We start from the raw sequence: 8,584 nt of genomic DNA on the forward strand, positions 1-8,584 counted from the left end.
GTTTCTGGCCTTACATTTAGGTCTTTAATCCATTTTGAGCTTATTTTTGTGTATGGTGTTATGCAGTGTTCTAATCTCATACTTTTGCATGTACCTGTCCAGTTTTCCCAGCACCACTTATTGAAGAGGCTGTCCTTTCTCCACTGTACATTCCTGCCTTCTTTATCAAAGATAAGGTGACCATATGTGCGTGGGTTTATCTCTGGGCTTTGTACCCTGTTCCATTGATCTATATTTCTGTTTTTGTGCCAGTACCATACTGTCTTGATTACTGTAGCCTTGTAGTATAGTCTGAAGTCAGGGAGCCTGACTCTTCTAGCTCCATTTTTCGTTATCAAATTGCTTTAGCTATTCAGGGTCTTTTGTGTTTCCATACAAATTGTGAAACTTTTTGTTCTAGTTCTGTGAAAAATGTCAGTGGTAGTTTGATAGGGATTGCATTGAATCTGTAGATTGCTATGGGTAGTAGAATCATTTTCACAATGTTGGTTCTTCCAATCCAAGAACATGGTATATCTCTCCATCTATTTGTATCATCTTTAATTTCTTTCATCAGTGTCTTATAATTTTCTGCATACAGGTCTTTTGTCTCCTTAGGTAGGTTTATTCCTAGATATATTATTCTTTTTGTTGCAGTGGTAAATGGGAGTGTTTTCTTAATTTCGTTTTCAGATTTTTCATCATTAATGTATAGGAATGCCAGAGATTTCTGTGCATTCATTTTTAATCCTGCTACTTTTCCAAATTCATTGATTAGCCCTAGTAGTTTTCTCGTAGCATCTTTAGGGTTCTCTATGTATAGTGTCATATTGTCTGCAAACAGTGACAGCTTTACTTCTTATTTTCCAATTTGGATTCCTTTTATTTCCTTTTCTTTTCTGATTGCTGTGGCTATAACTTCCAAAACTATGTTGAATAAGAGTAGTGATAGTGGGCAACCTTGTCTTTTTCCTGAACTTAGTGGAAATGTTTTCAGTTTTTCACCATTGAGGATGATGTTGACTGTGGGTTTGTCATATATGGCCTTTATTATGTTGAGGAAGGTTCCCTCTATGCCTACTTTCTGGAGGGTTTTTATCATAAATGGGTGTTGAATTTTGTCGAAAGCTTTCTCTGCATCTATTGAGTTGATTGTATGGTTTTTCTCCTTCAATTTTTTAATATGGTGTATAACGTTGATTGATTTGCATAACTGAAGAATCCTTGCATTCCTAGAATAAACCCCAGTTGATCATGGTGTATGATACTTTTAATGTGCTGTTCGATTCTGTTTGCTAGTATTTTTTTGAGGATTTTTGCATCTATGTTCATCAATGATATTGGCCTGTAGTTTTCTTTCTTTGTGACATCCTTGTCTGGTTTTGGTATCAGGATGATGGTGGCCTCGTAGAATGAGTTTGGGAGTGTTCCTCCCTGTGCTATATTTTGGAAGAGTTTGAGAAAGATAGGTGTTAGCTCATCTTTAAATGTTTGATAGAATTCGTCTCTGAAGCCATCTGGTCCTGGGCTTTTGTTTGTTGGAAGATTTTTAATCACAGTTTCAATTTCATTAGATTTATGCATTTATGTTCATCAGTAATATTGGCCTGTAGTTTTCCTTCTTTGTGACATCTTTGTCTGGTATTCGTATCAGGGTGATAATGGCCTCCTATAATGAGTTTGGGAGTGTTCCTCCCTCTGCTATCTTTTGGAAGAGTTTGAGAAGGATAGGTGTTAGCACTTCTCTAAATGTTTGTTAGAATTCGCCTGTGAAGCCATCTGGTCCTGGGCTTTTGTTTGTTGGAAGGTTTTTAATCACAATTTCAATTTCAGTGATTTGGCCATTTCTTCCAGGTTGTCCATTTTATTGGCATAGAGTTGCTTGTAGTAAACTCTCATAATCTTTTGTATTTCTGCACTGTCCATTGTTACTTCCCCATTTTCATTTCTAATTCTATTGATTTGAGTCTTCTCCCTTTTTTTCTTGTTGAGTCTGGCTAATGGTTTATCAATTTTGTTTATCTTCTCCAAGAACCACATTTTAGTTTTATTGATATTAGGTATTGTTTCCTTCATTTCTTTTTCATTTATTTCTGATCTGATCTTTATGATTTCTTTCCTTCTGCTAAATTTGGGGGTTTTTTTATTCTTCTTTCTCTAATTGCTTTCGGTGCAAGGTTAGGTTGTTTATTTGAGATGTTTCCTGTTTTTTAAGGTAGGATTGTATTGCTATTCACTTCCCCCTTAGAACTGCTTTTGCTGCATCCCATAGGTTTTGGGTCATCGTGTCTCCATTGTCATTTGTTTCTAGGTATTTTTTGATTTCCTCTTTGATTTCTTCAGTGATCACTTCATTATTAAGTAGTGTATTGTTTAGTCTCCATGTGTTTGTATTTTATACAGATCTTTTACTGTAAATGATATCTAGTCTCATAGCGTTGTGGTCGGAAAAGATACTTGATACAATTTCAATGTTCTTAAATTTACCAAGGCTTGATATGTGACCCAAGATATGATCTATCCTGGAGAATGTTCCATGAGCACTTGAGAAAAATGTGTATTCTGTTGTTTTGGGGTGGAATGTCCTATTAATATCAATTAACTCCATCTTTTTTAATGTATCATTTAAAGCTTGTGTTTCCTTATTTACTTTCATTTTGGATGATCTGTCCATTGGTGAGAATAGGATGTTAAAGTCCCCTACTATGATTTTCTTACTGTCGATTTCCCCTTTTATGGCTGTTAGTATTTGCCTTATGTATTGTGGTGCTCCTATGTTGGGTACATAAATACTTACAATTTTTATATCTTCTTCTTGGATCGACCCCTTGATCATTATGTAGTGTCCTTCTTTGTCTCTTGTAATAATCTTTATTTTAAAGTCAATTTTGTCTGATATGAGAATTGCTACTCCAGCTTTCTTTTGGTTTCCATTTGCATGGAATATCTTTTTCCATTCCCTCACTTTCAGTCTGTATGTGTCCCTAGGTCTGAAGTGGGTCTCTTGTCTCCATCAAATCTGAATGAGATCCTTGCTGGGTAGTGTAATCTTGGTTGTAGTTTGTCCTCCTTCATCACTTTAAATATGTTCTTCCACTCCCTTCTGGCTTGCAGAGTTTCTTCTGAAAGATCAGCTGCTAACCTTATGGGGATTCCATTGTTTGTTATTTGTTGTTTTTCCCTTGCTCCTTTTAATAGGTTTATTTTGTATGTAATTTTTGATAGTTTGATTAATACGTGTCTTGGCGTGTTTCTCCTTGGATTCATCCTGTATGGGAATCTCTGTGCTTCCTGGACTTGATTAACTATTTCCTTTCCCATATTATGGAAGTTTTCAACTCTAACCTCTTCAAATGTTTTCTCAGTCCCTTTCTTTTTCTCTTCTTCTTCTGGGACCCCTATGATTTGAATGTTGGTGCATTAAATGTTGTCTCAGTGGTCTGTGAGTCTGTCCGCAGTTGTTTTCATTCTTTTTTCTTTATTCTGCTCTGCAGTAGTTATTTCCACTATTTTATCTTCCAGGTCACTTATCCATTTTTCTGCCTCAGTTATTCTGCTATTGATCCCATCCAGAGTATTTTTAATTTCATATATTGTGTTGTTCATCATTGCTTGTTTCCTCTTTAGTTCTTCTAGGTTCTTGTTAAATGTTTCTTGCATTTTCTCTATTCTATTTCCAAGATTTTGGATCATCTTTACCATCATTAGTCTTAATTCTTTTTCAGGTAGACTGCCTATTTCCTCTTCATTTGTTAGGTCTGGTGGGTTTTTATGTTGCTCCTTCATCTGCTGTGTGTTTTTCTGTCTCCTCATTTTGCTTATCTTACTGTGTTTGGGGTCTCCTTTTTGCAGGCTTCAGGTTCATAGTTCCTGTTGTTTTTGGTGTCTGTCCCCAGTGGCAAAAGTTGGTTCAGTGGGTTATGTAAGCTTACTGGTGGAGGGTACTAGTGCCTGTGTTCTGGTGGATGAGGCTGCATCTTGTCTTTCTAGTGGGCACGTCCACATCTTGTGATGTGTTTTGGGGCGTCTGTGGCCTTATTATGATTTTAGGCAGCCTCTCTGCTAATGGATGGGGTTGTGCTCCTGTCTTGCTAGTTGTTGGGCATAGGGTGTCCAGCACTGTATCTTGCTGGTCGTTGAGTGAAGCTGGGTCCTGGTGTTGAGATGGAGATCTCTGGGAGATTTTCACCATTTGAAATTACATGGAGCTGGGAAGTCTCTTGTGGACTAGTGTCCAGAACTTGGCTCTCCCACCTCAGAGGCACAGCAAGTGGAAAAGGAGAAAAAATAATATATCTTGCTCTCAAAGTCCACCTCCTCAATTTGGGATGATTCATTGTCTATTCAGTTATTCCACAGATGCTGGGTACATCAAGTTGATTGTGGAGATTTAATCTGCTGGTCCTGAGGCTGCTGGGAGAAATTTCCTTTTCTCTTCTTTTTTTACACAGCTCCTGGGGTCCAGCTTTGGATTTGGCCCCGCCTCTGCGTATAGGTCACCAGAGGGCGTCTGATCTTCACTGCGACAGGACGGGGTTAAAGGAGTAGCTGATTCTGTGGCTCTGGCTCACTCAGGCCGGGAGTAGGGAGCGGTACAGATGCAGGATGAGCCTGCGGCGGCAGAGGCTGGTGTGACGTTGCAGCAGCCTGAGGTGTGCCGTGCGTTCTCCTGGGGAAGTTGTCCCTGGATCACGGGACCCTGGCAGTGGTGGGCTACACAGGCTCCTGGGAGGGGAGGTGTGGAGAGTGACCTGTGCTCACACACAGGCTTCTTGGTGGCGGCAGCAGCATCCTTAGTGTCTCATGCCCGTCTCTGAGGTCCGCGATGTTAGCCGCGGCTCGGGTCCTTTTCTGGAGCTCCTTTAAGCAATGATCTTAATCCCCTCTCCTCGCGCACCAGAAAACCAAGAGGGAAGAAAAATTATCTTGCCTCTTCGGCAGGTCCAGACTTTTCCCCGGACTCCCTCCCAGCTAGCCATGGTGCACTAACCCCTTCAGGCTGTGTTCACGCCACCAGTCCTCTCCCTGCGATCCAACCACAAAGCCGGAGCCTCAGACCCCAGCCCCCGCCCACCCCAGCCCGTGAGCAGACAAGCCTCTCGGGCTGGTGAGTGCTGGTCTGTACCCATCCTCTGTGTGGGAATCTCTCCACTTTTCCCTCTGCACCCTTTTTGCTGCACTCTCCTCCGTGATGCCGAAATTTCCTCTCCCGCCACCCCGCGTCTCCGCCAAAGGGGCTCCCTAGTGTGTGGAAACCTTTCCTCCTTCACAGCTCCCTCCCACTGGTGCAGGTCCCATCCCTATTCTTTTGTCTCTGTTTATTCTTTTTTCTTTTGCCTTACCCAGGTACGTGGGGAGTTTCTTGCCTTTTGGGAGGTCTGAGTTCTTCTGCCAGTGTTCAGTGGGTGTTCTGTAGGAGTTGTTCTATGTGTAGATGTATTTCTGATGTATCTGTGGGGAGGAAGGTGATCTCCGCATCTTACTCTTCCACCATCTTCCCCCTCTCCCTCTTTCCATTCTTTACCCATGTTAAGTCCCGCAAAGCATGACCATAAATGTGCTCTTTACTGTTTACCACTTCATTACAAATTAAAATGATTCATTTGCATTCATAATGTGTTACTCGAGTGAATTATAGCCAAATGTATATGAAGTGAACACATGACATTATATTATTTCATTATGTGGTGTTAGATTTTTATTATCTTTGTTGCTCTGTTTGAAACAGTACCTAAAGAAAGCATGAAAGCAACTGATCAGCTTATGTTCTCAGCCTTGCACAAAGGTTCTTTAAAGCAAACAAGATTTGTAACTGTTTTGTCTTTACTTCTGACATCATCCATGGTGCTGCTTTTCTACTTAGTTGAAGAAATCTCATGAGCCTATTTCTTACAGCAGTACCTCAAGCTAACTCCTTTTATTCCTCTGATTTAGCCCAAAGGAATCCCCTGATTATCCTTTGAAGAACTGTTCATTTCGGTTAAGGGAAAGTTCTTAGGCTGGATTCAGAGACTAATGAAAATCCAGGGTTAAGCAGAGATTGCAAACAGGAAGTAATATCAGGAGCAAAATAAGTTGGGCAGATTCTCTAATCAAAGTTGAGTGCTCTGAAAATCAGAATCAAAAGTTTGCTTCCAACTGGGGTTATTACAACTAGTGCTGTTATGAACATTCTCATATGTGTCTTTTGGTGAGTATATGTAAGCATTTTGATGGTATATACTGGAGGAGTGGAATTACTGCATCATACAGTATGTGTATATTAAGTTTTAGTAAACACTTTTTCAAGTGTTATGCCAATAACACTCCTGCAGCAATGTATGAAAGTTCCAGTTGCTCTAACCCTTGGGAACAGCTACTTGCTTTTGTCTTTTTCATTTTAATCATTCTCATGGGTGGATAGTGATATTATATTGTGATTTTGATTTACATAACCTGAAGGACTAATGAGATAGGGCAAGTTTTCATATTTTTTCCCCACTTGGATATTCTGTTTGTAAGTATATATTCAAGTATTTTGTTCATTTTTCTTTTGGATTGTCTGCTTTTTATGGATTTTTAGTTTTTTTAAAATACTAGATATAAATTATCTATGTTATATATTTTTTAAATGAAATTTTCATTTTAGAATACTTTTAAATTAATAGAAAAATTGGGAAGATAGCACCGAGAGTTTATCCCATCCAGGATGCCCTCTTATTAAAACCTTATAATAGAATGGTACATTTGTTATAATTCATGAACCTATATTGATTCATTATTATTGACTAAACACCATACTTTATTCATATTTCCTTAGTCTTCCCCTGATGTACTTTCTCTGTTCCAGTATCTCATCCAGGATACCACATTACATTTGCTTATCATGTCTCCTTAGACTCCTTTTGGCTATGACATTCTCTCAGACTTTTTTTGTTTTTGATGAACTTGACAGTTCTGAAGAGTACTGGTCAGGTATTTGCAGAATGTCCCTCAAGTGGGGTTTTGGACTGACTTTTTATTATTATGTGATGCACATATATTTCTCCAGTAATATTTCTTACCATAAAGTCTTTTTTTCATCATCATATTATAGCTATACCAGTTTTCTTTTGATTACTACTTAAATGGTATGTCTTTCATAATCTTTTTTACTTTTAAACATCTGTGTCCTTTTATTTAATATAAGTGCCCCTTGATTTCCACTTAAAAAACATAGAATTTTTAATCCACTTTGACAATTTTAGTCTTTTAATTAGGACATCAGTTGCATTTAAAATGATTATTGATATATTTGGCTTTTATCTACCATCTTATTATTAGTTTTATATTTAACCCAACTGTTTAATCTTCCTTTTTCTTTTTATTCTTTTATATTATATTATATATTTATTATTTTATATATTTATTTATATTATCAAGACATTCTTTTATTCATTTTCTTCCCCCAAATATGAAACATTTCATAAATTTTCATATCATCCTTGAGTACAGACCTTGATAATCTTCTTTGTATCATATTAACTTTAGTATGTGTACTGCTGAAGTGAAAATGGCATTTTTTTTAAACAAGAAGTTTTACTTTTGTGAAACTTTGTGATTTTAAAAAGTGCACATTATTTTGGAGAGTAAATTACATGCAGAAAAAAATCTAGAACAGTTCACTTTCATGTAAGATATTTGTTCCCGTAAGTAGCCAAACCATAATAGATTATACTGTAGAGACTCAAAGAAAAGTGATGATGTTTTTATGTTCACCATATTTGTAAACAACCTGATGTGTGCCCATATGATTTAAATGTATACTTATTTAAAGAATGCAAATTATTTTTTAAAAATTAAGAACTGTGAAAGTTCTGGGATTTTTTTTTACCATACTTGCAAGCTAACAAGTTAGCTTGCTACATTTCATGGATACTGGCAGAAAACAAAAAGACTACTGGGTCAGATTCAAAGGACTTTATTTTTCACAGCACAGTAGCCAGTATGATCTTCATGCTCGCGTCAGTTGCTCTTGCCCTCAAGTTCCATGGGGGCAATATGGAGTGGTCCTAGGTGAATTATGTACATGTAGTGCGTTTATGTCACAGATGAAGAGCACTGAGTTCAGGGAACCAGAATCTTTTACAGTGGGCTGTAAACAAACCTGACTGAAGGAGATAATATCTCCAATATCTCCTAGAAGGAGATAATATCTTTATTACACTGGAGAGTAAACAAACCTGCTCTTTGCTCTGGAAGGAGTCAGTATCTTTATCTTCCAAAGCCATTTGCTATATAAATGTACTTGAAAAGATGGTTCAGAATGAAAACTTATAGTGCTCAGAAGACTTGTAGAAACATGAGAGACCCATGGAGAATTTTCTCCCACATAAATGTGTACAGAAAGAAATGAATCTAAAAATGGAACACTCAGTGTTAAAAAATCACTGTTCTTATTCTTTTCTATTACATTGTTTCACAATATCGATCCTGAGTCGTAAATGATGTAAAAAGTGGAAGATAGATTACTTAAATAGAAAGGTTGATCTTGTTGAAAGATACATGGATACTGAGAGATTATTAATTCTTCTTTTAGGCTGAACCACTCAGTTGAGTTGGTCATCTGTTTCTGTTTCAGAAACCT

The 8,584-nt window shown here is 37.7% G+C and overlaps 1 non-coding gene across 1 annotated transcript; it reads right to left on the minus strand.

Annotated features, from left to right (window-relative positions):
• Positions 1–7,405: 7,405 nt before the first annotated feature.
• Positions 7,406–7,508, minus strand: LOC112066444 (U6 spliceosomal RNA). Its single transcript, XR_002892661.1, has one exon. It is a non-coding gene; the product is annotated as a U6 spliceosomal RNA (small nuclear RNA).
• Positions 7,509–8,584: the final 1,076 nt, after the last annotated feature.

This window comes from Physeter macrocephalus, chromosome 21 (assembly GCF_002837175.3).
Source record: "Physeter macrocephalus isolate SW-GA chromosome 21, ASM283717v5, whole genome shotgun sequence".
NCBI lineage: Eukaryota > Metazoa > Chordata > Mammalia > Artiodactyla > Physeteridae > Physeter > Physeter macrocephalus.